The sequence below is a fragment of the Prionailurus bengalensis genome, chromosome D2 (assembly GCF_016509475.1).
Source record: "Prionailurus bengalensis isolate Pbe53 chromosome D2, Fcat_Pben_1.1_paternal_pri, whole genome shotgun sequence".
NCBI classification, from domain to species: Eukaryota; Metazoa; Chordata; class Mammalia; order Carnivora; family Felidae; genus Prionailurus; species Prionailurus bengalensis.
Window position 1 is genome coordinate 51,508,112 of NC_057351.1, and position 7,592 is coordinate 51,515,703.

The window sequence follows — 7,592 nt, forward strand, 5'->3', positions numbered from 1 at the left end:
TGCTGTGAACTCTTGGCCATCTGAGCTACACATCAAGCTGAAGACATACCTCAGGATTCCAGTCATGCCTCACTTAGGAGGGAACATAGAACCAGGGCCAGAGGCAGCAGCAGCTGCTCGGGAATCAGTGGTGACAATGTTGTATGTTAGTGTTCTTTCGTGAGCAACTGTTGATATGTGTCCTGAGATTGTAACCTGTCTGGTCACTTGGAATCTACAGGTCTCTGCTCCCTCTACCACTGCCAACTTCTTAGATACTTATAAACTTTTCCTTAGACTATGGATCTGTAAGAAGTGCCCCTTGCCTTAGGCTCTTGCTTCCTGCAAAGAAAGAAGAATACACCTAAGTGCCCACTAAACTGAGAATGGTTAAAGAAAGTACGGTATATCTTTACAATGAAATATGATTTGGCAGTGAGAGAGATTGATGTCATTCTGTATGTGCTGATATGGAAAGATCTCTAAGGTGTTTATTAAACGATAAAAAGCAAATTGCAAGACAACAGAGCGTGATACCATGTACCTCTAGGATAAGCTTTGTGGTAGTTGTAAAATAGGTCTATAAATTCTGTTACAACTGCTTTCAATCCCCTCCCCCCCCCCCCCCCGGAGCGTGGGCTTTTTGTAGTGATTCACTTCTAGAAAAGAATGAAGCAGAAGTAGTGGTATACAATTTCAAAACAAATGTCATAAAAATGCTACGGGCTTCCTCCTCCTTCTCTCTTAGATTGCCACTCCTGGGGGGAAAGTTAGTTGCCGATGTCGCAAGGACACTTAAGCAGCCTGTGGCAGTACCCATGGGGCAAGAGATCAAGCCTCCTGCCAACAGCCATATGAGTGAGCCATCTTGGAATAAAGTTCTATACATCCAGTCAAGTCTTCACATGGTTGCAGCCCCTGCCAGCATCCACCCAGATCAGAGACCCCAAATTAGAACCACTCAGCTAAACTGCTCCTGAATTCCTGACCTGCAGATAATACATGTTTGCTGTTGTATGCCACGAATTGGCATACTCACTAAATTGTGAGTTGTTATACGATAGTGGATAACTCATATGACCTCCGTATGTACATATGTAACAAGACTCAAGCCCTTACACTGTGTTAGTCACTGTTTTGAAAGTACTTACATTTCATCTTTACAAAAACCCTATGAAGTAGAGTCCAATATTATCCTTATTTTACAGAGGAAGAAAGCAAGGCACAAAGAAGCAAATTAATTTGTCCCAAGGCCACAAAGCGATTTGAACCCAGATAATGTTAGAATGATTACTTGTAACCTCTTACACTATACTCTGTGTGTGTGTGTGTGTGTGTGTGTGTGTGTGTGTGTGTTGCAGGTGTTTTGGTGGGATGTGCTGTGTGCATGGAAGAAGTATGGGATTGGGGCTCCTGAGTGGCTCAGTCGACTGAGCTCTGACTCTTGGTTTTGGCTCAGGCCATGATCTCACCATTTGTGGGTTTGAGCCCCACCTCGGGCTCTGTGCTGGTGGCATGGAGCCCGCTTGGGATTCTCTCTCTCCCTGTCTTTCTGCCCCTCCCCACTCATGTTTTTTTTTTTTTTTCTCTCTCTCTCTCTCGGTCTCAAAGAAATAAACACTTTTTTTAAAAGAAAGAAAAAGTATGGAAGATAAATATCAAACCGTTGATCACAGTGACTTCTGGGGACAGAGGTTGAGTTGGTGAGAGATAAATGAAAAGGGAAATTTTCATTTTTTTCCTACCAATTTCTGTATTGCTTGAGGGTTTTTTTTTCATACAACATACTTGTATTAATGTACTATTTGTGTAAGTAAACTTACTAATTTGGCTAATAGATGTATACTATTCAAAGAAATGAAGTGTCAGGAAAAGAATGGGCACATCTGACCAAATGCAAGATATCAGCCGTGGATTTGCTTAGGAGTGAATCAGAATCAGTGAATCCTTTGGTGGAGTTGCAGGGGTAGAGGGAGCACTCCCAGCCCCCTTCCCCTCCAGTTCCAGACTTCCTCCCTTTCCCACCATCCATGAGGCAGGTAGAAGATGTGTGCCCTCTCTGATGTGTCTTCCAAGACACGCCCAGGAGTCCTGCAACTTGCTCCACGGCTGCCCCCCAATGCTTGACACGTGGCATCCTATCTGGAGACCACAAGTAGAACAGTTGGCCAGGACACAGGCAATCTATTTGTAGTCTGGGCCAAGGCCTGGTTCAGGAATAGACTCTGGGAGCAGAATGATTCAGGAATAGACTCTGAGAGCAGGGTTTCTCCCTTGTGATTGGGAAGGATCATGTGGCTGGCGTGCTCCCTGACACTCCTTGTCACTGTGGGGAAGATATACTTAGTGTCTGGCCTGTGACAGAACTGTAACTAGAACCTCGCTGCCTTGGTAACTCCAGGGCACTGGTCACAACCTGATCCTGTCTATTTTTACAAGCTCACTTTGTGGAGTGGCGATAAGAGTTATCTTTCTGATGCAAGACAGGATCAGATGGGCCTGCCCTGGTGGCCTGTTGCAGTAGGCATGGGGTAATGCATGGCCTTGAGCTTCTGATATGTGAGAAGTCACACCACTGCCCACTATCCTCCCAGATGACTGCAGTGTGGTAGGAGGTTCGCCCAGCTTGTAGGAACAGGGCTATCACATGTGAATGCCAGACACCTTATTAATATGCCCAGATAGAAGGCTTTTGTCTTACCCCTAAAGGAAAAGAAGCCAGGTCTCATAACAAACTTTTGCCCCCAGAGCCTCCATTTATCGAGCAACAACCACAGTGACCTCATTAATCAATCCCAGTAATTTTTCTCAACTGAGCCTTCAAAATTAGCCATGGAAGACCACCTCTGGAAGCCTCTACCAACCAATATTATCCCTCCCTGTGATGAAAACTAGGAGCCATCCTGGGCTGGAGGTACTGAGAAAAACAGTAGTGGAAACTTGACTAGGAAAGAGGATGAAGTTGTACCCAGGTTGAAGGTGGTGTTAAGGGTGAAAGAGCCTGGGTGTATCACCATGGTGAGGAAGAAGCAATGAGGGCTGAATATTGGGATTTAGACATTAATAAGAGTTGGTAGAGACTTAGGGTACAAGGCAGTATTAGGACTGCTTCTTTTATCATGTGACCCTGGGTAAATTCCTTCCCTACTCAGGTCCTCAAACTTCCTACCTGTAAAATGAGTGAGTTGGACAAGAAGCCTTTATCGCCACTTCTAGCTCTGACATCCTGTAATACAAATAACACATCCTATAATCCTATAATAAACAATATTTATTATAGTATAGCCTGGCATTTGGTGACTATTAACCACAGTACCCCTTAGTTTTCTCTTCAGGGTTGAGTGGAGGGGACTTCTAGTAACTTCCCAATATCCTTTCCCCTTTTTTCATTAGTAAAAGAATTACAGTTTTTAAGCAAGCAATTTCACTTAGCTGAAAGACTTAATCTCCCACATTCCCAGCAAGTTAACTGTGTTCTATCCAATGAGATATACATTAAAGTGTTGTGTGGAACTTTGGGGAATTCTCCTTAAAAAGGAAGAGGCTGGGGGCACCTGGGTGGCTCAGTCCGACTTCAGCTTAGGTCATGATCTCATGGCTCGTGAGTTACAGCCCCGCATCTGGCTCTGTACCAACAGCTTGGAGCCTACTTCGGATTCTATGTCTCCCTGTCTCTCTGCCCCTCCTGTGCTCACACTCTGTCTCTCAAAAATAAACAAACTTAAAAAAAAAATAAAGTAAATATTTAAGAAAAGGAAGAGGATGATGTGATGGGTATAGTCTCTGCCTTAGAGTTGCTTAGACTGTTTTGGTAGAGAGAAATAAAACACTGGAAAAATTAACATATACACTACAAAAGCATACATGCCTTTGTCTTCAACCAGTTGACCAGCTGTTCCATTCAGCCTTCCAGGAGGAAGTAACTGGAAAAATTTTAACTTATCCATTCAACAACAAATACTGAGTTCCCATTATATTCCATATTCTGCTGAATTAATCATCTATAAAATTTGACCTCAGGGTGCTCTCAAACCCAAGAAAGACACAATATTGACCTAATATTTTAAAATCATATTTAACCAGGGACACCTGGGTAGCTCAGTTGGTTAATCATCCAACTTCGGCTCAGGTCATGATCTTACAATTCATGGGTTTTGAACCCCACATTGGGCTCTGTGCTGACAGCTCAGAGCCTGGAGCCTGCTTCAGATTCTGTGTCTCCCTCGCTCTCTGCCCCTCCCCTGCCCATGCTCTGTCTGTCTCAAAAATAAATAAAACATTACCAAAAAAAATTTTTAATAAAAATAAACAAAATCATATTTAACATTAAAATACAGATTTTTTTCAGCTTTTATTGAATAATAGAAGAGTTGGCAACATGGAACTTATATTCCTACCTGACAACAATTTGCTGGAACTGAGTAACAATGCCTCCTTTCAAGGGGATTTTGTTCTCCATTTTATGACAATTCTTACCATTCATTTTCTTTTCTGTTTTTAATTTTTTTTAATGTTTATTTATTTTTGAGACAGAGAGAGACAGAGCATGAATGGGGGAGGGTCAGAGAGAGGGGGAGACACAGAATCTGAAGCAGGCTCCAGGCTCTGAGCTGTCAGCACAGAGCCCGACGCGGGGCTTGAACTCAGGGACTATGAGATCATGACCTGAGCTGAAGTTGGACACTTAACCGACTGAGCCACCCAGGCGCCCCACCATTCATTTTCTTTACACCAAACTGTTTTATCCATTTCCATTATTTCCTCACTGGCCCTGTAGGGCATTGGGGGTTGTGACCCCTGCCCTAAAAGCTAAGATGCAAGGGGGGGTCATATGTTCCATTATCATCAGAAACAAACATTTTTTAAAGCATTTATATATCAGAAGACTAAATTTGAAATATTGTAGGCCTAAAATCTACTTGAGCCTCTGTGTTGATATTTGGAAAGAGAGAGAAAAGAAGGAAGAAGAGATGAGGAAGAACAATGCAAAGAACAATAAAATCCTGTTTCGTCCTTAAAAGGGATGAGAACAGCACTTCTTCCTGCTCTTTCTATTTGGCTGTGTTGGGTTTAGATGAAATAGTGGATCTCTAGCATCCATCTTTGACATAAGGAATGGTGGATCAGAGATGTGGAAGGATTTTGAGTCTCTGATGACTTCATGGAACAGCTACAAGTATTATGTGAGAGAATAACGCCTTGGGAGTGGAAACCATTATTTTGTGTTTTCTGTGTCATGAAGCCAACCCGAATCCTACTGATTAAAAGGTTCAAGTCCAACTCTCAGGCCTGCCTATGAGAGCTTCCTGGAAGCCCCCAGTTTTCTGCAGGAGCTCAATCCACCTGCTACTCAGTTGACAATCTTGAACACTTCTTCACCCCCCCACCCCATTACCTCCTGGTAACCACAAAGATCACTCCAGCCATTCCAAGAAGCCACCTAATCACAGCATTAGGAATCTGATCTTACCTGGCCATGTGGATGCTTTGGGAGACAGATAACAGAAAACCCAAGTCAACTATTTTAAACAATAAGGACATCTTGTTACCTCAGTTGACAAGGAGTCCAGAGGTAGAGGAGTTTCAGGGCTGGATAATCCATTGACTCAGCAATGCCATCTTTGGCTTGGGCTTTTTACATCATTCCATTTTGCCATCTACAGTGTATTGGTATTTGTCCTCAGCATGACTCTTGGCTGCAATTACTCCAAGCATCCTGTCCTTATCCAACAAACTCCAAAGCCATGGAGACTAAGATTGTAGCCTTCACTCTCATAGCTCTTTAAGATGAAGGAAAACTTTCCTAAAAGCTCCTAGCAACAGGTTTCCCTTCATGTTTCTTTGGTTAGAGTTGTATCAATGTTCATTTCCAAACCAGTCACTGGCAGAGAGGGTAGAATTGTTGTGATTGGTTCAAACGAATTAAGATTCATTCTCTGAGGACGGAAAGGGGTATATAATGTCTTCCCTGACACCATGGCTGCCCAATACCAAACGAAACTGGAGTTTTGCTATGAAGGAACAAGGAGCAGGAAATGGATATGTTGGCTATGCAATAAACAGTTCCATCAAACCATGTGACCTTGAGTCATTGATTTCCCTCTCTGCGTCTCGGTTTCCTTATCTGCAAAATGATATCTAGGGCCTCCAAGTTATTTCCCAGTTGATTATGAGTACTGATTGCTAGTGGCAGAAGGTGCTCCTAAACTGACTGGCATGTAGGGATCACAGCAGCATCAATAATAGCATAAGGAGGTCTAGAAAGGACTCATTGGAGTGTTAAGGCTGTAGTGTCCTTAGCTGTAGCCTCCTCCCCTAGGGAGCCCCTTTATAATATAAAAGCCCTCCTTAGTCTCTCTCAAGCCATTGGCCTTTACAAAGAGATGTTGATGCCCATCACTACCCAGACCTCACCCAACCACCTAGTCACCCATTCATTTATTTGCCATTGAGGATCTACTACATTCTGAACTCTGTCTGATTTCCACTCTGCCCTATTAGGGGATGAACAAGAATGGATTTAGAGGTAGGGAGTTGGGGACAGGTAAAAGAAGAGCTGTAAAATCCTGGTCCCAGTTTTTCCTCTTTCAGTCAGTTAAATTCTAGTTCACAGCTCACTTCTCCCAGGGAGCTTACCAGATTCCTCTAGCTTCCTGCTCAGTCTGTGGTCTGCCAGGAGAATGAGAAGTCACAAAACAAATTATGATGCATCTTTCTGAAGCATCAGATAATGTGGAGATTGGGGAAAAGGGTGAGTTAGGTAATGAAACTTGTCAGTGGTTTAAAACATTCTCTTAGATTGAATTATTAGAAAGCAAAGATGGTATGAATTTTTTAAAGAAATATTATTTTTTGTTTTTTAAAGATGTTTTTAATGTTTATTTTTGAGAGAGAGGGAGTGCACGCAAGCAAGGGAAGGGCAGAGAGAGAGTGGGACAGAGGATCTGAAACGGGCTCTATGCTGACAGCAGAGAGCCCTGTGTAGGGTTTGAACTCACAAACCGTGTGATCATGACCTGAGCCAAAGTCAGACGCTCAACTGACTGAACCACCCAAGCTCCCCAAAGAAATAAGATTTCTAGGAAATGTCAAGCTTCATGCTATGGCCCACAAATCACTTAGAGAATGACAGACACCATCCTCTTTGGTTAGATGGGAACCTGGGGAAGAAATTCTGAGAACCCATTAACTGAGAATGCCTTAACTGCTTGATAGCTTAGTGTCCTTAGGAAAAGTATTTAACCTCTGGAAGTCTGTTTTCTCTTCAGTTAAAGGAATCCTGTTGTTAAATGGAGATGCTAAGTGTACTTCACTAGATAAGTATAATGGGCAGAAGTGATATTGCATGGAAATGCTTAGCATGGAACCCCAATAAATATTAGCTTTATATTAAGTAATAAGTGCTTACTAGTCAAAAAATAGCAAACAGCTAATAGTGTTTAGCATCTACTGCATGCCAAGCACTGTGGTAGGTATCAGGAAGTAAAGGTACAGAAGGGAGTATTTTGTAATTAAGTACCTACTTCGTGCCAGGCATTGGGCATAGTCTGAGCTGTGATCTTTTATATATTCTTTTTCATTTGATGAAAGATAAACAATGCAGTGCACATCTC